We start from the raw sequence: 21,732 nt of genomic DNA on the forward strand, positions 1-21,732 counted from the left end.
TATTTCACAGTTTTGATGTCTTCACTTTTATTCTACAATGTAGAAAATAGTAAAAAGAAAAAAACTTGAATGAGTAGCTGTGTCAAAACTTTTGACCGGTACTTTATACTGTATATATCTTTTTACTAGACTGATGGCCTGCATCTAACGGTCAGTCTGAAGAGATTGAGGGAGCAGCAGTGCGGCTGCCTCTCACCCGACTCATCAACATCGTCCCTCCGCTCTCACTCCCTCTGCTGAGAAAAGGGGACACAGTCTTCCAGGTGATGGCGAAACTCAAGTCGCACTGCAGTATTTCTGCCTCATGCACCAATTCAGGGCTCAAGTAAACTGTGCAGACACGGTGATCTGAGCTATCTGATTGGCCAGTGGTAGGCCTATATGTGCACTTGATTTGCTCTCTGGGCCTGCCGGGTAGGCGGATTTCTACCTTCAGACACATAAAATGGTTCCCGACGCTAGGGCTGCTGAATCAAGTGCACCTACCACCAGCAGAGTGAAACAAATAAAAACATAGGGGCATAAGGCTTTATCATTGCTTATTTTACAGAAATGTTTTGACTAGGAATGTCTTTAGAGAGAAAGAGACAGAGAGATATGACGCAGTACAAAAAACTGTTTCAAGAATCATGCAAATAATTCAGTGAATCAAAGCGTATTTTTTCTGAAAGAGGAACTAATTCAGATGTGTTTATCACATTAAATGCTGGGTGAGGCTGGGGAAAGGCCACAAGGCTAGAGGTAAAGAGGAAGGGTACAACTCATAAAACTATTGGTATTCATCCCCTGTAAGGTCAAATAATACCAATTGTATAGATGGAAGTGCTATGGGCCTACAGTCTGCACCAACTGGATTGCATTTTTGTGGTGACATTTTAGTGTGTTTGTATGTTTGTGTGCATGCTTGTCTGCCCCTGCTCTGACTCACCACTGTCAGCCTAGAATATTGTCAATGCACACCACTGCAGCTCTTTCACGCAACTCTGGTGACATTTGTTCCTCCACCAGTATAATCACCACCAGCAATTAACTTCCCACCAGAGGAAATCCCATTCTTTAAACTAATTCAATTGAATGTTTATGTATTTGTACTTGTTTTAAAAAATATATATACACTACCGGTCAAAAGTTTTAGAATATCTACTCATTGAAGGTTTTTATTTTTATTTTTTACCTTCTACATTGTAGAATAATAGTGAAGACATCAAAACTATGAAATTACATTTTTTTTTACATTTTACATACATATGAAATAGCACATATGGAATCATGTAGTAACCAAAAAAGTGTTAAACAAATCAGAATATATTTTATTTGAGATTCTTCAAATAGCCACCCTTTGCATTGATGACAGCTTTGCACACACTTGGCATACTCTCAACCAGCTTCACCTGGAATGCTTTTCCCACAGTCTTGAAGGAGATCCCACATATGCTGAGCACTTGTTGGCTGCTTTTCCTTCACTCTGCGGTTCGACTCATCCCAAACCATCTCAACTTGTTTCAGGTCGGGAGATTGTGGAGGCCAAGTCTTCTGACGCAGCACCATCACTCTCCTTTTTACCGGTAGTGTACATCTGCACCTTTTATCTTTGCTGAGTATCTATGGTGTTGTGTGAGAAGCTCATTTACTCTGTTTATTTCCTACACACAGTCCAAATAAGGTATGACTCATGACTCTCAGGGTTCTTTCAGAATTTAAAGAGCCCTTGCCAAATTCCATCAGATAGCAAGTCACACACAGAGAATGACTTTGGGTGCTGCATTACACTGCAAAACAGTCCCTACGTATGGGGCCAAGTGGTGGCAGCTGAGTGATAAAATAGGGAATCATCATCATTATTGTAATAATCAGTATAAAGGCACTCAGTGTGTCCCCTAATCCTCTCGTGTAAGTCTGACTCATACATCCCCTCTCAAAGTGAGTGTGCCTTTGTTGAGCCCATAAAGGCCTAGTGAAAATGCTGGATAGGGTTAGGCCCACTCTATAAACAAGCACAATGGCTAACCTGTGTGGTTGGGAGGCCCTGTGTTTGCTGAGCTAATTAGCATGGTGAAATATGACAGCTCGGGAAGGGCATAGAACAGGATTTAAACAGCAAAGCTGGCAGGGTTGTGAACTCTAATGGACATGCCTGACTCGTTTGTCCTGGGAGTAGGGGATTATATTCTAGAGTGGGCCTACTGTTCCACTTCCCTTGTTTTATTGACCTTAACTCTTCCCTTCCTGCCCACATATACCAAATAGGATTCATTTGTGCTGTATTTTCTTTTGTTCAGGTACATTGGCCACCATGCAATGATGATATAATATTAGATATACTCATGTAACTACTGTACTAAATTACATTATCAAAAGAGATTCATAAATTTCCCCCACTAAATTACCATTGAATTTAATTTGAGGCATGTAACAGCTTTGAACTTCAGGTGGCCCTGCAGAAACTGCCTGCAGATTGCAGGGTGTTGCCGTGATGGTGACACCTGTCAACCACATGAATAAATTATTTAATGGAAAGCAGCAGATAACACAGTTATCTGGGTGGCTGAGGGTTGTCAGGGTAGTCAGAGTGTTGTTGGAGCCAGAGCAGTGGCAGGGCAGTCAGAGTATTGTTGGAGTCAGAGCAGTGGCAGGGTAGCCAGAGTATTGTCAGAGCAGTGGCAGGGTAGTCAGAGTATTGTTAGAGTCAGAGCAGTGGCAGGGTGGTCAGAGTATTGTTAGAGTCAGAGCAGTGGCAGGGTGGTCAGAATGTTGTTGGAGTCAGAGCAGTGGCAGGGTAGTCAATGTGTTGTTGGAGCCAGAGCAGTGGCAGGGTAGTCAGTGTGTTGTTGGAGTCAGAGCAGTGGCAGGGTAGTCAGTGTTGTTGGCGTCAGAGCAGTGGCAGGGTAGTCAGTGTTGTTGGCGTCAGAGCAGTGGCAGGGTAGTCAGTGTTGTTGGCGTCAGAGCAGTGGCAGGGTAGTCAGTGTTGTTGGCGTCAGAGCAGTGGCAGGGTAGTCAAAGTGTTGTTGGAGTTAGAACAGTGGCAGGGTAGTCAGTGTGTTGTTGAAGTCAGAGCAGTGGCAGGGTAGTCAGAATATTGTTTGAATCAGAGCAGTGGCAGGGTAGTCAGAGAATTGTTGGAGTCAGAGCAGTGGCAGGGTAGTCAGATTATTGTTGGAGTCAGAGCAGTGGCAGGGTAGTCGGAGTATTGTTAGAGTCAGAGCAGTGGCAGGGTGGTCAGAGTATTGTTGGAGTCAGATCAGTGGCAGGGTAGTCAGAGTATTGTTGGAGTCAGAGCAGTGGCAGCGTAGTCAGAGTATTGTTAGAGTCAGAGCAGTGGCAGGGTGGTCAGAGTATTGTTGGAGTCAGAGCAGTGGCAGCGTAGTCGGTGTTGTTGGCGTCAGAGCAGTGGCAGGGTAGTCAGTGTTGTTGGTGTCAGAGCAGTGGCAGGGTAGTCAAAGTGTTGTTGGAGTCAGAACAGTGTCAGGGTAGTCAGTGTGTTGTTGAAGTCAGAGCAGTGGCAGGGTAGTCAGAGCATTGTTGGAGCCAGAGCAGTGGCAGCGTAGTCAGTGTGTCGTGGAGCCAGAGCAGTGGCAGGGTAGTCAGGGTATTGTTGGAGTCAGAGCAGTGGCAGGGTAGTCAGTGTTGTTGGCATCAGAGCAGTGGCAGGGTATTCAGTGTTGTTGGCGTCAGAGCAGTGGCAGCGTAGTCAGTGTTGTTGAAGTCAGAGCAGTGGCAGGGTAGTCAGTGTTGTTGAAGTCAGAGCAGTGGCAGGGTAGTCAGTGTTGTTGGCGTCAGAGCAGTGGCAGGGTAGTCAGTGTTGTTGAAGTCAGAGCAGTGGCAGGGTAGTCAGTGTTGTTGGCGTCAGAGCAGTGGCAGGGTAGTCAGTGTTGTTGGCGTCAGAGCAGTGGCAGGGTAGTCAGTGTTGTTGGCGTCAGAGCAGTGGCAGGGTATTCAGTGTTGTTGGCGTCAGAGCAGTGGCAGGGTAGTCAGTGTTGTTGGCGTCAGAGCAGTGGCAGGGTATTCAGTGTTGTTGGCGTCAGAGCAGTGGCAGGGTATTCAGTGTTGTTGGCGTCAGAGCAGTGGCAGGGTATTCAGTGTTGTTGGCATCAGAGCAGTGGCAGGGTATTCAGTGTTGTTGGCGTCAGAGCAGTGGCAGGGTAGTCAGTGTTGTTGGCGTCAGAGCAGTGGCAGGGTAGTCAGTGTTGTTGGCATCAGAGCAGAGGCAGGGTAGTCAGTGTTGTTGGCGTCAGAGCAGTGGCAGGGTAGTCAGTGTTGTTGGCGTCAGAGCAGTGGCAGGGTAGTCAGTGTTGTTGGCGTCAGAGCAGTGGCAGGGTAGTCAGTGTTGTTGGCGTCAGAGCAGTGGCAGGGTAGTCAGTGTTGTTGGCGTCAGAGCAGTGGCAGGGTATTCAGTGTTGTTGAAGTCAGAGCAGTGGCAGGGTAGTCAGTGTTGTTGGCATCAGAGCAGTGGCAGGGTAGTCAGTGTTGTTGGCGTCAGAGCAGTGGCAGGGTATTCAGTGTTGTTGAAGTCAGAGCAGTGGCAGGGTAGTCAGTGTTGTTGGCATCAGAGCAGTGGCAGGGTAGTCAGTGTTGTTGGCATCAGAGCAGTGGCAGGGTAGTCAGTGTTGTTGGCGTCAGAGCAGTGGCAGGGTAGTCAGTGTTGTTGAAGTCAGAGCAGTGGCAGGGTAATCAGTGTGTTGTTGTAGTCTGAGAAATGGCAGGGTAGTCAGTGTGTTTTTGGCGTCAGAGTGTGCTTTCTGTCACATGACACCAGACCTCAGGGATGAGTGCAAAGCCAAACATCAATGCAAACTCAGGGAGGAGAAACAGTTTGTCAACCCATTCTCTGCCCCCGTTGTCTGATGCTGAGGTTGCATGAGGTATGCAGTACGCTACATATGTTTTATAACCTTCCCTTCCACTTCCTGTGCTAAATGATTAGGAACATCTGAGGGACTTTTATGTAATTATAACGTCCATAGAGATGATGTCTATGATGACCCCATTGTGACTGTTTTTGCTTTAACCTGCCAGTGCATTGGCTATATTGGAACTTATCGCTGGTATAGTGTTTCAGAGACGCAGGCTTCTCTATGGCCATGAAAATACATTGGCCCATAAACATGTTGGTATTGGTCATGGAGCAAAATCAGTTGTTGGAAGCGATAGTAATAAACTCAGTCCTCCTTTGTTTTTCACATGTAGGCTACTTTGATGTCAAGAATCAATGTGAGTTTGTGAGATCATTTTAAATACATACCTGTCATGGCAGTTGATGGTAACAGGATGAGATGTTGGTGTAGATTTTTTTATTCTTGACTGTATCTCAGCTCCGCAGGATTGTCCCAGCTCTCAGGCAGGGGGTGTTGGGCCTTGTAGCCAGAGGCTCTGAAAGCACTGTTGCCTTTTTCATCATTCATGTCATGCTTTTTTTATCCCTCAGTTTCCATCAATCTGCAGCTGGAGACAAAGAAAGAGACATGATGATTGACTTGTTGTGAAACAAAGTCAAAAGGCTGGTTTCAGCTGTAAGGGTGGTCCTTTCAGATGATCTCTGTGTTCTGGTGATGCTTGATCTCACTGAGGGCTGTTTCAATGTCTCTGACGCCTTTTATCTGATTCCCCCAGAGTCAGATTAACTTGGGATATAATTTGTATGTCTCTATGTGCAGTTTGAAGTAACTTGCTAACTAGCGCTAGCGCAATTGCTTACTAGCGTTAGTACAATAACTGGAAATCTATGGTAATAGTTAGCATGCTAGTTGTTACCATAAGACTTAGCATTGGCTCACAAAACTACTTCTAACATTATTCATACTGGATGCAGAGCCATGGATACCATTTTTATGAGTTCATCTGACTCTGGTGAAGTAGATAAAGGGTTTAATTACGAAAATCCTGAAGTATCCCTTTAAAAGGAGGGGGAAGTATGTTTCGGTTTTCTTGCGGTGAAGGAGAGTCGGACCAAAATGCAGCATGGTATTCTTGATACATGTTTAATGACGATGAAAAAAACGAACAATACAAAAACCGTGAAAACCTATACAGCCTATCTGGTGCAAACAAACACAGAGACAGGAACAATCACCCACAAAACACTCAAAGAATATGGCTGCCTAAATATGGTTCCCAATCAGAGACAACGATAAACACCTGCCTCTGATTGAGAACCACACCAGACAGCCATAGACTATGCTAGAAAACCCCACTAAGCCACAATCCCAATACCTACGAAAAACCCCAAGACAAAAACACACCACATAAAAAACCCATGTCACACCCTGGCCTGACCAAATATTAAAGAAAACACAAAATACTAAGACCAGGGCGTGACAAAGTATGCATGAACTCTTTAGCTAATGATCATTTCTAAATGAGATTTGCGAAATATTATGCAAAAATGTCAATTGGGCATGGTTTCCCAACTTTCTCCCAACTTTGCTTCAGAGAAAAAGCTTATACAAGCACAGAGAAATAACCTACTGTAGCCTACAAATAAACGATCCAAAACAAATAAACTGAGATACAATGCTGGTTTGGACAAGTCTTTGTTTCCAAGTAAGTGTGCATTGTTCCTTCTATATGGGTTCAAAACACCATTCATGCATTGTTTTATCGACATAGAAATGCTAGATGCACAACTAACTCGTCAACGGTCTGCTAAAAGAAAAACGAAATCATTATGAACATGCCTACTATCACACTGCTAATGAAAACGGACAGGGAGCAGCTAAGTAGAGGAATGATGGGATTTTTACAAGGATATAACAAGGACTTTCTGTGGGGATGGGTAAGGTACAGGCACGTATGTTTTTGTTGTCCGAAACTCTGAATGGGCTTTGAATATTGAGTTAGTATTTACTAAGCATAAAGTAGGCTGTATGTGTGAGTGGTGGGGGAACTTGACAGGACAGTAATAGCTCCTGTAGGAAAGTGGTTACAATCCAGACTGACTCTGGTTACAGAACTGCTGAAATAGCCCAAAGTTTCCACTCTGTACATTCCACTTGGCATCTGTTCCCACTCCACACTTTTGCTAAATATTTTTCTGGAACAATGTTGTGTTTACCTGACCTACTCTATACCTCTCCCAAGAAGAAATACATGGTTTTAATACAAAAAAAATTACTCACTCTGAAAGCGGCCAGAGATCAAGTGTCTTTTTGCCAGCATTTTTTGTCTCTGGCAATGTAGCTAGTGAAGCAGCTCTTAAACTGATGCTAACGGAGAAATGCCTTAAAGCTATCTCTGCATTTCACGCTCTGCACTGGACAAAATGTCCATGACATTTCAGGGAGAGCTAGAGCCCTCAGCCTAGACTTCAATAATATCTTCCACATATTCTTCTCCACAGCTATATATATATTATTTTTACTATTGAGCAGACTACAGGGGGTTTGGGAGGATGTGTTAACATTATTGGCCACCGTCTCGTTGATACAGTATATCCACATTCAAATATTGACCACATATTGGCAATGACAGAGCTTTTTAATAGTACGTGCCAATGTCTCCGAGTTATGAAGTGTGATATCATGTAATATCATTGAAAGTACCCTGTGTAGTGAGTGTCCTGTTGACTTTGAGTGGCCAGGCTGTGCTGAGAATAGTGTCTCTCTTCAGGGAGGAAAAAGGACCAGGTCAAGGGCAGGTGGACTGAACAGAGATGATTTCAGCTGGCAGGCTAGACAATCTGAGAGGGACAATGGTAACCGTTACATGCCCTGTCATTTACTCACAACCTCTCAGCCAGGGTTCACAGAACTCCCATGGAGGTGGTCAAAAGCATTGACTATCAGGAATCAAAGTAAGACCCAGAGGCAGACTGTCAAAGTAACAATGTTTAATGTTCCAACAGGCACAAGCAGAAGACATGTCAAGGCAGGCAGAGGTCGCTATTCCAGAGGGAGGCAGAGGTACAGGCCGGCGGGCAGGCTCATGATCAGGACAGGCAAGAGTCAAGACCAGGAGGAAATGCAAAAGAGAATAGAAGCAGCAGTACGGGAAAACACACTGGTTGACTTGAAAAACATACAAGACGAACTGGCAGAGAGAGACAGGAAACACAGGGATATATACACCAGGGAAAATAAGCGACACCTGGAGGGGCTGGAGACAATCACAAGACAGGTGAAACAGATTGGTGCTTGACATTGTCGTGACATCTGCAATAAAGTCCGGGGCTTGACATTGTCGTGACATCTGCAATAAAGTCCGGGGCTTGACATTGTCGTGACATCTGCAATAAAGTCCGGGGCTTGACATTGTCGTGACATCTGCAATAAAGTCCGGGGCTTGACATTGTCGTGACATCTGCAATAAAGTCCGGGGCTTGACATTGTCGTGACATCTGCAATAAAGTCCGGGGCTTGACATTGTCGTGACATCTGCAATAAAGTCCGGGGCTTGACATTGTCGTGACATCTGCAATAAAGTCCGGGGCTTGACATTGTCGTGACATCTGCAATAAAGTCCGGGGCTTGACATTGTCGTGACATCTGCAATAAAGTCCGGGGCTTGACATTGTCGTGACATCTGCAATAAAGTCCGGGGCTTGACATTGTCGTGACATCTGCAATAAAGTCCGGGGCTTGACATTGCCGTGACATCTGCAATAAAGTCCGGGGCTTGACATTGTCGTGACATCTGCAATAAAGTCCGGGGCTTGACATTGTCGTGACATCTGCAATAAAGTCCGGGGCTTGACATTGTCGTGACATCTGCAATAAAGTCCGGGGCTTGACATTGTCGTGACATCTGCAATAAAGTCCGGGGCTTGACATTGTTGTGACATCTGCAATAAAGTCCTGTCATTCAATACAAACACACTGTAGTGCTGTAACAGTTAATTCCTCAGGCTCTCTGCTGAAGATGTCTTTAGGACGATCAATTCATTCTATTCTATTACAGAGAGGAAGGAAACATTACGTTTATGATTTCAAGCACACTGTAATAGCGTATTGGCACAAGGGTCATCCTAAAACAATCCAATTTACAGCATTCAAGAGGTGCTAACTTCACAGAGTATAGCTGTCTAATTCCACATTGTTTAAATTGGTGCATGCCCTGATAGCTGATTAGCAAGTAAAAACTAGAAAATTACATCCTTAAAATTAGTCAAATTTGATTGGAATGGCGGAAACACATAATTTCCCTGTTAACATACAATTGCTATTGTCAGGTTAGGAAGTTAAACCTGGCCATTCACTGCATTTAATGGTTATAGTCACTTCACATTTTCTACCCACTCCATTCTTCAACTCTAGGCTAACCCCTATAAGAAATGTTACCTTGTCTCATAACCTATGAGCCTCGGGAATATCTAGTTATGAATCTTTTCATTTGCCAGTCATTGACTCTTTATCGTTAGTAGTTAACTAGACTGTCAAACGACCTTTCTCGGAGCTGGATGAAAGTAATTGTCACTTGTGTGATGTCTCTCAGTGGGTTGCCAGACCTTTAAAATGGGACCTAGGTCTCTGTCATGTTCTGAACTCTACTCTTTCCATTTGACCCACGCATGACCCAGTTTTGTTTGTATAAACACAAGGTTCTGATAGACCAGACTGCATCTGGAGAAATATATGTTGCCACTTCAAGCCAACTCTTGAATATCATTGGGGTTCTTATGATGACAACAATTAATACATTTATGGAAACTATTTATCTATTGTAAAGGATAATCCTACAGACTATATCATAATGCAGTGAACCCGGAAGTCGCTATTGTCTCAAGGTGTAAATATTATACTAACTGTATTATACAGTGGAAGTGGAACCATCACACAAACACTTAAACACACCTCAACTCTACACCTCATTAGATAGCACCCTGTCTCCCATGAGCTTACAGCTTCAATGACGACACACATCCTCATGAGACAATATCAATTTGACTACCAGCTGCAGAATTAAACATGCACTCTTCCAAACAATTGTCTCTTCTGTAAGGTCTGTTCGGTCGCAAGTCTGTGTTCTTCTCAGAAACGGTGTATATTTAAAAGTTTCTCTCTTTGTGTTTCTTAGCAGGGTTGGTGAGGATGGAGGGCTGCCCACTCCACTGCCAACGCGTCTGAACAGACACGGCCACACAGAGAATTAGAGAAGGGTTCGCCCATCGTCACATGTAGGCCACATATCTGCTCTCCTCCATGCCTTGAGACTGAATAGGTATGCCATTGTTTGGAGTAAGGCTTTATTTTTTTACATTGTTTTCTTTACCATGAGAAATGAAGCCGAGCGAGAGTCCCAGAACTGGGGTTAGTCTAAATCTGCTATGATAGGGGATTACAAGGTTTCACTCCATGCTTAAAGAACCATACCCTGATGTTAAGTCAAGATATAGAGATTCAGCATATGTGTTGGTATAGAGCTTCAACGTGTCAGTTTACTCAAAATAATGTCTGAGTGATTTCACCTGTTTCCTTTATAGCATGTCCCTCTGGTAATACTCCAAACAGGGGGAACTGACACTAATTTGACCTCACCAGTCAGTAGACATATAAAACCAAACTCCTATTTAATAAACAGAGCTGAAGTAAATATATCTGAATTACTGCACATACGCTTTCTACATATTTTTGTTTAATTGTTATTGAAAAGCTGTTCCTGTCTACACAAATGCATTGAGGATTTGTGCATCATTTTCTTGTCACAGACATGTGGCAATACACTTCACACAATAGAATGGGTGAATGAGAGTGCCCATTACAGCCGGAGGAGAAATGGCAGAGAATTGCTTTTAGTTTGTCATGTACATCCTCATTCTCCTGGTTCACCTGCAGAACATACCACTGGCTCTTTGAATCACAACATCTGAGCACATTACAAGAAGATACAATATATATTTTGATAATAGCATGCCTGCCATTGAGTTGTTTTCTGGCTTAGGAAGTTGTGGCAAATAAGAGGGAAGAGCAATAACCATGAGAACTATGCAAAGGGCAGTATTAGAGCCAGTATTCCATGAGAACAAACTATAATGTGCACCACTATAATTGCAAAACAACTCTTCCCCTCGTCCTCATCCCAAATTACTAATTCACAATTAAATGAGGCAAGGTTTGTTTCAAAATAATTAATGAGATAAACTGTAGCTGGGTTGGTTAGTTGGCTTTGTTTTATTTGTTCCATATCTTCTCATTTGAGGAAATCAAAAGACTGGGAGGGTCACTTCTTGTTCAAGTGGACCCATTGAAAATGAGAAATCTGATAAACAAATGCCTGAATGGTTGATAAATTAGTCACATAGTATTTTCTATTTTTCTCACACAGAATAAAGCTTCCCAGTGCTTTAGAGTTTTCTCTTCAATTTAATTCAAAATACCCAATCAATATCAGACAAATTGCTATCATTTCAGGAAATCCAACAAACATTTGCTGTACCGTACAGATAGTTCTTTGGGTATCTGCAAGTAAGGCATTTTAATGAATTCCAGGTGATGTTCCCCTCACTGAACCAAATACGAACCCCCAGTTGACCATCTCTTGTTGAAAGATGAAAAACCTTTGATATCCTAATTGTATACTGCTATACATTCCGATGTTAAAACTAACTTATTAAGTGCTGTGATTAGAGTAAGGGAAACGGAGCTGGGAAGAGACCCAGAAATCCAAGCTGACTGTTCACCTAACAAGGTGCAAGAGATGAAATATAAGTGTATGCAAAGGGTCCATAGGACTTCCATTATGTGTAATAAAATGAATGCCTAAAACAAGGACCTATGACCTAAAACAAGGAAAGTTCAATTGTAAAAATATATATCTACAAGACAAAAGAAACATCAATGTCCAAATAACTATTTTTAGGCATTTTATGGCATACCCTGTTCATGTACCAGCTGACAGATGTAGACTACAGGGTATTCCTCCACCACCTACTCCACTTTAGAGCATCTCTTTTAGTCATAGCATCCTAAACAGTTTGTGCCGAGACAAGATATAAGGTGACATGTTTTGCTGTGATTACAACTGAACCGAGCCATATTGCTAATTAAAATACAACTTATAATGTCTCTGGTGCAGTGAGGGAGCGCCCTGGGTACAAATATGCACTTTTTATCATTGGAAGTATGCCTGAATGCACACGTCACATTTTATCTGTCAATAGGTGTAGGGTTCTCTCAAAATGGAGTTGACTCTCGACTCCTGAAAGGTGCACATTGAATTAGTGCAAACTCTGTTTCAGTTCAGTACAGTACCTTAGCTTGAATTTGAATGAAAATCCTTCTACATAATTGAGACTTCTACATGGTCTATGCATGCACTCACAACAGTACCAAGTGATTACATATAATCGGGAGTTGTCAGTCATACGTTGTGAGGGCAACATAGTGGACCTGTGATTGTACTAAGATGAGGTTGCTGTGTTTTTGATGTATATTCTCTTGTGTGTTGCTAATGGTAGAGCTTCTGCCTGTGGGCCTGCTGCTACCGCTACTGCTGAGGAATGGTAATGATCAATGGGATGATAGTGATTATGGTTATGATGATCATCATACCTCCTGTTATCCTTCCACGTGCAGAACACTGCCGTTGTCCTTTCTCCTTACTGTTCTGTGCTGCAGCCTAAATCCAATAACCCCGTCAGTTATCAAGCCCTCTGTTACCTGTCATATACTGAATTTCCATCAAGGCGGAGGATGCTTTTAGGGTGTGCACGGCGCTGAATTATAAAAATGTTGCAAGTTGAATGGGTGGAATAGAGGAATAAAGGCAGAGACGGGGGCTGCTAGCAGTGAGTGGAGAATCAGGACTGGGCTGCTGCCCTTCGATCATGGCCCTATGGGCCAAAAGAATCCTTGGATAACGAGTAGAGTGAGAGATTAGTGTGAATCAAAGTGGATATTAAACAGGATGGCAAACAAATTGATGCGCCTAATTATGAAGTCCTTGAAATTTGCTGAATCTCTATGAATCACATTCAAGTCGCTGAGGTGTTTGTGGGGATTTTACTCATTGAGTTTTCCACTGTATTGTATGGCAACGCGTGTTTTACCCTGCTCTGGGCACTTACAGTGCATACAATATGTATCACCAGAGTCCTTGTTGTGTTGCAGGCAAATATTAGGTTGGAGGTCAGGAACTAAAAGCATTAATGTAGCAGACAAGAGGAGCTGTCAATTGCTATATTTATCAACAACTGTGGCTGAACATTTACTGTTAGATTTACTGTTAGACAAGGCAGTGAAAACAAAGAGAAAGAAAGCAGTGAGAAAGAGAACAGAGAGGAGATTGAAAGAGAGGTACGCCTATCACCACTGTAACCCTAGCTGCCACCAAGCCTGCTGGAGCGGAATTGAGGCCAGTGACGAGTGGCACTCTCAGAGACACAAACTAAGGCTCTCGCCTCTCAACACCTGCCTCTTCATTTCCTACATTATTCTATTTTCCTCTGAGTCCCAGGAGGACTAGCGAAGTGACGCTACTCCAAACCCTCCAAAAGCAACAGCATTAATAATGAAAACAACCTACGTCGACTCCACCAGCAATTTGAATTTTCAGAGCCATTCAGGGGTGATGTTTTGAACCAAGATTTGGAAGTGGGTTAAGTCAAGAGATGCACATACTCTGTCAGAGCCATGTGCATTATGTGCTTATCAAGCTACACTGTCTTTTCTTGTTTGCTGTGGCTTGCCTCATATCACAGACTAAATAAAGCTGTATACTCAGAACATACTAACAAGAGAACAAGTTGATGCTTTTGAAGGTAACAGTGGGATGTATCAATCAACATTCATTCAGTTTCCCCAAAAGGCACATTAATCCAGATAAAATGGGAGTTAATGTGACTGCTTGTGATGAGAGCAAATAGGGTTTTAAGTAAATAAGGAGTGGTCACCTGATTCACAAGAAAGTGGTCAAATGAAAGCCTTCAATTCAAACCATTAGGCATGGCTGTCATAACATGGCTGCTATTATTGCAGAGTGCGCAATGACAATGAACTAAACAATACATGTGAGCAGCATGCATCTACTATGCAGAGGTAAGGGAGAGATTATTAGAAAAGGTTACTACTCTGCCTAGGTGGAAAGTGGCTGTTTCTGGCTGTTTGCAATTGTAATAGGTTACATTTGCATGGTCAGTCTGAGAAAATGAATGGTGTGTGTGTGTGTGTGTGTGTGTGTGTGTGTGTGTGTGTGTGTGTGTGTGTGTGTGTGTGTGTGTGTGTGTGTGTGTGTGTGTGTGTGTGTGTGTGTGTGTGGCGGGTTGAGAGAGTCAGAGAGAGCGAGAGAGAGAGACTGACAGGGAGAGGTAGCGTGACTGACAGAGAGAGAAAGAGTGACTGACAAACAGAGAGAGTGACAGAGAGAGTGACAGAGGCAGAGAGAGTGACCCTTTAATGTCAAACAATTAAAGTTGCTCAATCATAGGCGAGGAATGCAGAATAATGGCAGTGCACTTTTAGTGACGAGTGGCCAACAACTGACAGACAGGCATGCTGACATTTCTGAAGACTGATAGATGATGCAACACCTTCACTGTTGAGATGTGATGAGACGTTGACAGCTGGACAGATCCTTGATCTGGCATAATAATGTTTTCTCACATCTACAGTACCAAAGTTGTTTTTAAAAGGGCCTGCAACCACTGCAAGTGGAATGTCTCCCCCCTCCCCTTCAGCAAATAGTTCTATCCATATTGTCCAGTTTTAACAGTATATGTATATTCAGTATATGTCATGTCACTCACTGCTGCTTCTTGTAGCCACTGAGAATACCATCATGAGTAGTATGTGCAGCAGAGGTAGTTTGGTGGGCTTACAGTCAAGTGATAAGTACCCTTGTCTGAGACCATAGCAAATGCATATTTTATCCAAACATATAAAGAAATCCCAGCTGAACTACACTACTTTCAGTGTTACCAGTAGTTTAGATTTAAATACATGTGTTTTATCATAATTGTGATAACATGTTAGACAGTTATATGTACATACTGTGTACTCTGCACTGTATTGACTCTAATTCTGTTCTGGTATTGAGAAATCACCCCTGACACAGCAATTAGCGATAGTACCAGGCATTGGCCTCTTTCACTGCCTGATGATGATGTGCATAAATTCGAGTTGCATTCAACCAGACAAAAGCGCTGGTACTTCTCATAGTTGTGTGCCCGAGTCGCCCGTTCACTGAATGTTTCCAAACAGTCCCATTTTGAGAACCGTTAATGTCATCTGCGCTGCTCTGGTGACGTCGCAATTGCGCATCCCAATGTGAATTGAACTGTAGGCGCACTGAAGCAAAAAATAACTATGGCCTGGCTATTTAATTGTATCTGGTCAGGTGCTACAGATATTGCTCGATGGGAGTATGTATGTTTTGTTGAAACTCACGCTGAATTATGTTGGCTACAATGGGTGTGATCTTGAGTGTCTGTGTGCATAATGCACAGCATAGGCCATAAGAAAATGGACCCGTTGTGAAACGTAAGTTGATGAGAAAAGCACCGTGTTCTGACCGGCTGCTCCAGAAGCCTGTGGCTCTGATGGTGTCATAGAGGGGGGGGGTCGGGGGTCGGTAGGTGGCAGTCGTGTCCCATCTGGTGCAGGGAGCCACTGAGAAACAAGCCTCCCCACTCTCTCTCTCTCTCTCTCTCTCTCTCTCTCTCTCTCTCTCTCTCTCTCTCTCTCTCTCTCTCTCTCTCTCTCTCTCTCTCTCTCTCTAACTCACACACACATTCTTAAGTCGTGCACGCACGGGGGCAAACACACGCGCATCCATATTACCCCCAGACGCATCGTTCCTCATGATATCAAGTGATAATGCAATTGACCAATCAGCGGGTAGATGATGGCAGGAAATTGGATAATTGTATTTCACCCATCAACAGTGAGAAAGGGTACGTGGAGAAATTATAGAGGGACCCACAACAAGGCAGACGCAACACGTGAATGTGCGTCAAAGGAGAGGTGTTCAGCCAGTCTAGAGGGAGTATTTCTTCTGCACTGACTGGCGATATACAAATGGTCTTGTTTTGAGTGAGGGAGGAAGCCAGTGCGTTCTGGGTGTGAGGCTATCGGCACGCTGCAACAGAGGAGAAACTACTTCCCCACACTGTCCACTATCTATTGTCTAGACCTTCGAACTTGCACATGCATGGTATCATATGATCTATGTGAGAGTGCACAAATGCATTGCATGTATAAGCTGTAGATTGTTGGATGTAAACTAATTATTAGCCTGATAAATTGTGGTCAGAGCTATTGGCCATCATGCCAATGCGCAATTAGAGTTGGCGAAGAGCGCGCACGGAGGATCATCACTAGGTGGATATTCGTTCCCTCTTGTGAGATATCAGTGGATTGTTGGTACTGGAGAGTCCTGTCTGACATACGTATAGAGCAAGAGAGCAGAGAGAGGAGGCTATGATTGCTGTGGGGGAAAACTGACAGGAGCAGCTTGGTGAACAAACGGCTCTCGAGACGCAATGAGACTTCGGGACACGAAACCTTTGGAACTATAATAGGCCTAATATATAGCGTTATATTAGTTCATCCTATGAAACATACTCATAAAATTTGCCTTAGATTTGAGAGTCAGAGACCAAGGAAGGGGATTTCGTTGTTAACCCTGTAAACAAGGCTTTAATGCATTTATAGGCTATACAACCTGCTGGATTTTCCACCTGACTCGCCGCAGGTGTTTACATCAAACATACTGACTGACGCCTATGAACATCGATGGAATAATCTATCAGAAGACAAAGATAAACCTGACGACTGTATCATTCTTCGTCCAATCCACCGAAGAATTCATAGGCTACATCAACTCCGGGACCCCGACCAACGACATTCAATACGGAGGAAAAGATTAGTAAGAATCTTGAAATCCGCACTGGGTTGTGCGTTGAAATCTAATCAGATTCCAGTGGGGCTGCAGAGTGGCAAGGGGAAGCGTGAGAAAAGTTCCAGCGAAAAGCGTGACAGCGGGAAGACAACTATCAACCTCTTTATTTTTGCTCAATATGTATGTCGATGATATCCAGCCGTAGATTATGATGAGGTTTGAGGATGTTATCAATCTGGGGGTCCACGGCTGCGTGAGACGGTGTCTTTAGTGGTCTGTCTCTGAAGAGGTTGGTTTGTTTTTTATTGAAAATAAAAATATAAGGGCTGGATCTGGGAAGAGCTCGGATTTCTCCTGATTCACCAAATGGTAGCGGACAGCGACATAGATATAATTGTGCCTTGTTAACCTCACAGCGGGATATCGCTCTGCATCGAACCATTAGTTTCAACAGTGCCTCCGTGTTATTTGCTTCTTGAAAAATATGATTATGGTGATGGATAATTTGTCTCTATTATCAATGTGCAAGTCCTAAATCTCAACCGATTGATTGGTATTCATTGGTGGATTAAATTCTACATCGTTTGCAATCTGGGGACCGGATAAGGTGTGTGAAAGTATCACCACGGAGTCTGCCAAATTGCTTGAGAATTGCGGATGTATTTTCGATGCAGTTTTCGAGGGGAAGGAGCTGAAGAGCCAACTGTCGTTGTTTGAATCAGCTATCCTGCTAACATCAGCATCTTTGGTGACAAGTAAGTTATATGTGCTAATTTTGTTTAGTAGAATTGATTTCTAAATGCCACTAAAACCTTGCCCACATTGAATTACGGTTTTAGCTAAAGCATATTGGTAATCTGGTAGAGGTAGGCTATTTAAAATCCGCGTTCCTTTGCTGCTCTATCTCACTTTTGTCGTGTTATATTACGATATAGACTAAACAAAAAGCTTCATCCGACTTAATCTGACAAAAAAAGCATATATTGTGTGATGTGATGAATGGACCATTCGGTGTGTGTGTGTTCGCGTGCGTGCGTGCGTATGTGTTGGAACGCTCTAGGAAATGCTTGTCGATTCAGCCTTTATTCGACTAACCTATACACATTTTATTTTATCATGAGGCTGATGCTGATACCACAAATAGCCCAAACTGATCAAAATGTGTGGAGAGGATGGTTGACTCTGTTTTGTTGAGTAGTGGTGATGCAGTCTGTTGCATCCCATTTGCTCTATTCGGACCGTTGGATTTCAGCACCTACCAAAGGCCAAATAACATTCAGAATATCTAATATGTTATGCTGATTATAATATGCACAGTAGGCTCACCAATAGCTATTTGTAGAGCACATTGCTGTGCAATTGACTTCACACTGTTATGTTACTAAGGCTCCTCGCATGCGCCCGGTGGAAAGCCTAACATATGAGCACTGCCATGTCTTTGAGAATGATGTTTGCAAGAACACTATAGGGCTGTAGCTAATGCACTTTCATTTCCACCTATCCATGGAGGGTAGTGTCTGTTTTAATGCAGAGGCATTGCTGTTAGCTCACTACTGGTATTGAGGGAGCTGTCTCTCATGAACGTGGTGCTGAAATGACAAGCTTCGCTCGTCATGATGTCTAGAAACGAACGTAGGCTAGAAACTCTGATGGCTAGAAACGAACGAAGCATAATGTGTGGTGTATAGCACACATACATGAAGCAATGGTGTTTTGGTTATATTCCAGTTATGATAATTGATCACCATGCACTGATGTAGTGTGCCGTGGTATGGGATATGGTGTATAGGTTGAAACGGATTGGTTCTCCATTCATTCATTCATCCATCTCACCCATTCATTCTTGGCACTAGGAGCACATGGAAACACACACACACACACACACACACACACACACACACACACACACACACACACACACACACACACACACACACACACACACACACACACACACACACACACACACCCTGAACCCTCCTTCTCACACAGTGGTCTCTTTGATCTCGCAGAGGGACAGCAAGACAGAAGACCACAGAGAACATGCACACACAGGGCCTTGCATATAGCCAGTAATGAACGTTGGATTACATTTGACTCATTCAAAATGAGGTTTTATCATATCTGCATGCTTAAAGAAATTGTTATACAGTATACAACTCTCTAACATGTGAATTTAACCAATTGTGTTTTCTTAATTTCAACCACCCATTTGTCTGAAAACAATGAAATAGGTACTCCACAGTGCATTCAGAAAGTTTTCACACCCCTGCACTTCTCCACATTTTGTTGATTTACAGCCTGAATTTAAAATGGATTAAATTGAGATGTTGTGTCACTGGCCTAAACACAACACCCTGTAATCTCAAAGTGGAATTATGTTTTTAAAAATGTTTACAAATGAAAAAAAAAAAATGAAATGTCTTGGGTCAAGAAGTATTCAACCTTTTGTTGTGGCAAGCCTACATCATTTCAAGAGTAAACATTTGCTCAACAAGTCACACAATATGGACTCACTCTGTGTGCAATAATAGTGCAATAATGACTACCTCAACTCTGTACCCTACACATACAATTATCTGTATGTTCTCTCAGTCGAGTAGTGCATTTCAAACACAGTTTCAACCATAAAGACCAGGGAGGTTTTCCAATGTCTCGCAAAGAAGGGCACCTATTGGTAGATAGGTTAAAAAAAATTAGTCATTGAATATCCGTTCAAACGTGTTGAATATTCGTGTTTTTAATGACACTTTGGATGGTGTATCAATACACCCAGTCACTACAAAGCTATAAGCGTCCTTCCTGACTCAGTTGCCGGGGAGGAAGGAAACCACACTGGGACTTCACTATGAGGCCAATGGTGACCTTAAAACAGTTACAGAGTTTATTGACTGTGATAGGAGAAAATTGAGGATGGAAAAATATTACATCGTAGTTGTTCCACAATACTAATATAAATGACAGAGTGAAAAGAAGGAAGCTGGGATAGAATAAAAAATATTCCAAAACATTCATACTGTTTGCAATAAAGCACGAAAGTAAAACTGCAAAAAATGTTGCAAAGAAGTTTACTTATGTTTGGAGCAAATCCAATACAATACATCAGTGAGTACCACTCTTCATATTTTAAAGCATGGTGGTGGCTGCATCATGTTATGTGTGTGCTTGTCAGCGGCAAGGACTAGGGAGATTTTTAGGATAAAAATAAATGGAATAGAGCTAAGCAAAAATCCTAGTTCTTTCCAACACACTGGGATGCAAATTCACTTTTCAGCAGGACAATAACCTAAAACACAAGACTTGACAGAGCCTGATAAAAAAAAAGAAGAATGTGCAAATATTGTACAATCCAGGTGTGCAAAGCTCTTAGAGACGTACCCAGAAAGACTCACAACTCTAATCACTAAAGTTGATTCTAACATGCATTAATTGATTCAGGTGTGTGAATACTTACGTAAATAATTTCTTTCAGTATTTCATTTTCAATAAAGTCAGAATTTCTAGAAAACATGTTTTGACTTTGTGATTATGGGGTATTGTGTGTAGATTGGTGAGAAATAAACTATTGTATCTAATTTGAATTCAGGCTGTAACTCAACAAAATGTGGAATTAGGCACTGTATATACTGGATACAAGCTACTATCAAATATTATTTGTCAATCATGTTTTTACCATCTTCTCCTATAATACAGCTACATTGAATCATGGATATATGAAGGTCATTTTAGGCGATACAGGTAGTAAGGCTTGGTGAACGAGCAGAGAATATTATGACTTGGTTTTAGATTGACAAATGCAGTATCTATCCTACCTTTCAGTGTTGGAAGTATATGCCATTTAGTAGTAACAGTAGTAGTCAATCATTAATAATACATCACAGTAGAAGTAATAGGAGTAGTAATGTTATAGCTTCAGTTGCAACTGAGGTTACGGTTGTCATTCTACTGTTGTAGAATTGATCGCAGCTTTCTGTCACCTGATTAAAGTGGCCCCCTATTCCCTCAGGTTAGTGAGGGAGTGAACATCTTTCACCCTATTTGAGAAAGCATGTTGCCTTGGGGAGACAAATTAGACTGCTCATTTTATGTTCTTCCCCTGTCAAAGATTTTAGCATGATAAATCCACTCTATGAATCCCAAAGACGACATGTGTTTGTTGTGGCCTGATGCAGTGATTCATGCCTACGAGGAGCCTATCCCTTCTGCATGTAGAGCACTTCTCAAAGGTCCACTTCCCTCCTGAGCTTTCCTTTCTATAGAGGTGATAGAAAGTCATCAGTCTGGGGCTGGGGGGTTCTTGTTTTTTACTATTGCAGTAAGATGGTCAACATTTCAGCACGTACAGTAGTGCCTTCATCATTGTTGTAGGTCCATGCTCTGTAAAACGTCAATGATACAATGACAACTTCCCATAATCTCCTAGAGTCATGTGTACCTACGTGTTTGTTTATTTTATTATGTGCTGGTGACAACAACAGAATCCCCAGTGTGTCTCAGGCATCCCCAGTGGTGCAGTGGTCTCAGAGCAGGTGCAGTGTGGGTACTGAGGACCGAGGGAAAAGTCCTGCTGCTGCTAACATCAAGCCAGATTTCAGTTGATAACATTGTCACCTCCTCAGACGTCTGTTTCATGTCCAATTCCTCCCCTCGTTGCGGTCTCAGTAATCCGATGAAAATTGTGCCAAGCGGCCCTGTCAAAAAATTAATGAACTTGTCAGCCAGAAAAGGGTAGCATTGCGACAAGGTGTCAGCCCCTCGTGAAGCCACAGAGCATATGCCCATGTTCCTTTTCCCACATCCTCCTTTGAAATGTTGCTTATTTCTTCAGACTGTGACTCTGTTCAGATCAGGGCCATCGCTTTGTGCCATTTAATAAATGTTCATTTGTTAAATCCGATTAATCTGGGTAAAGCCCCAGCTTAGGACACCATTAGCATTCATTTCTCTGACTGCTGGGGACTTCTATCA

General features: G+C 42.7%; 1 protein-coding gene across 1 annotated transcript in view; it reads left to right on the top strand.

Moving 5' to 3' along the window:
• The first annotated feature begins 15,895 nt into the window (after positions 1-15,895).
• Positions 15,896-21,732, top strand: part of LOC118382199 (leucine-rich repeat-containing protein 4C-like) — a 106,517-nt gene continuing 100,680 nt past the window's right edge. Inside the window, exon 1 of the mRNA XM_052465974.1 lies at positions 15,896-17,519. The gene's annotated coding sequence lies outside the window, so the exon portion shown is untranslated. The remainder of the gene's footprint in view (positions 17,520-21,732) is intronic.

Source organism: Oncorhynchus keta, chromosome 17, assembly GCF_023373465.1.
Source record: "Oncorhynchus keta strain PuntledgeMale-10-30-2019 chromosome 17, Oket_V2, whole genome shotgun sequence".
NCBI lineage: Eukaryota > Metazoa > Chordata > Actinopteri > Salmoniformes > Salmonidae > Oncorhynchus > Oncorhynchus keta.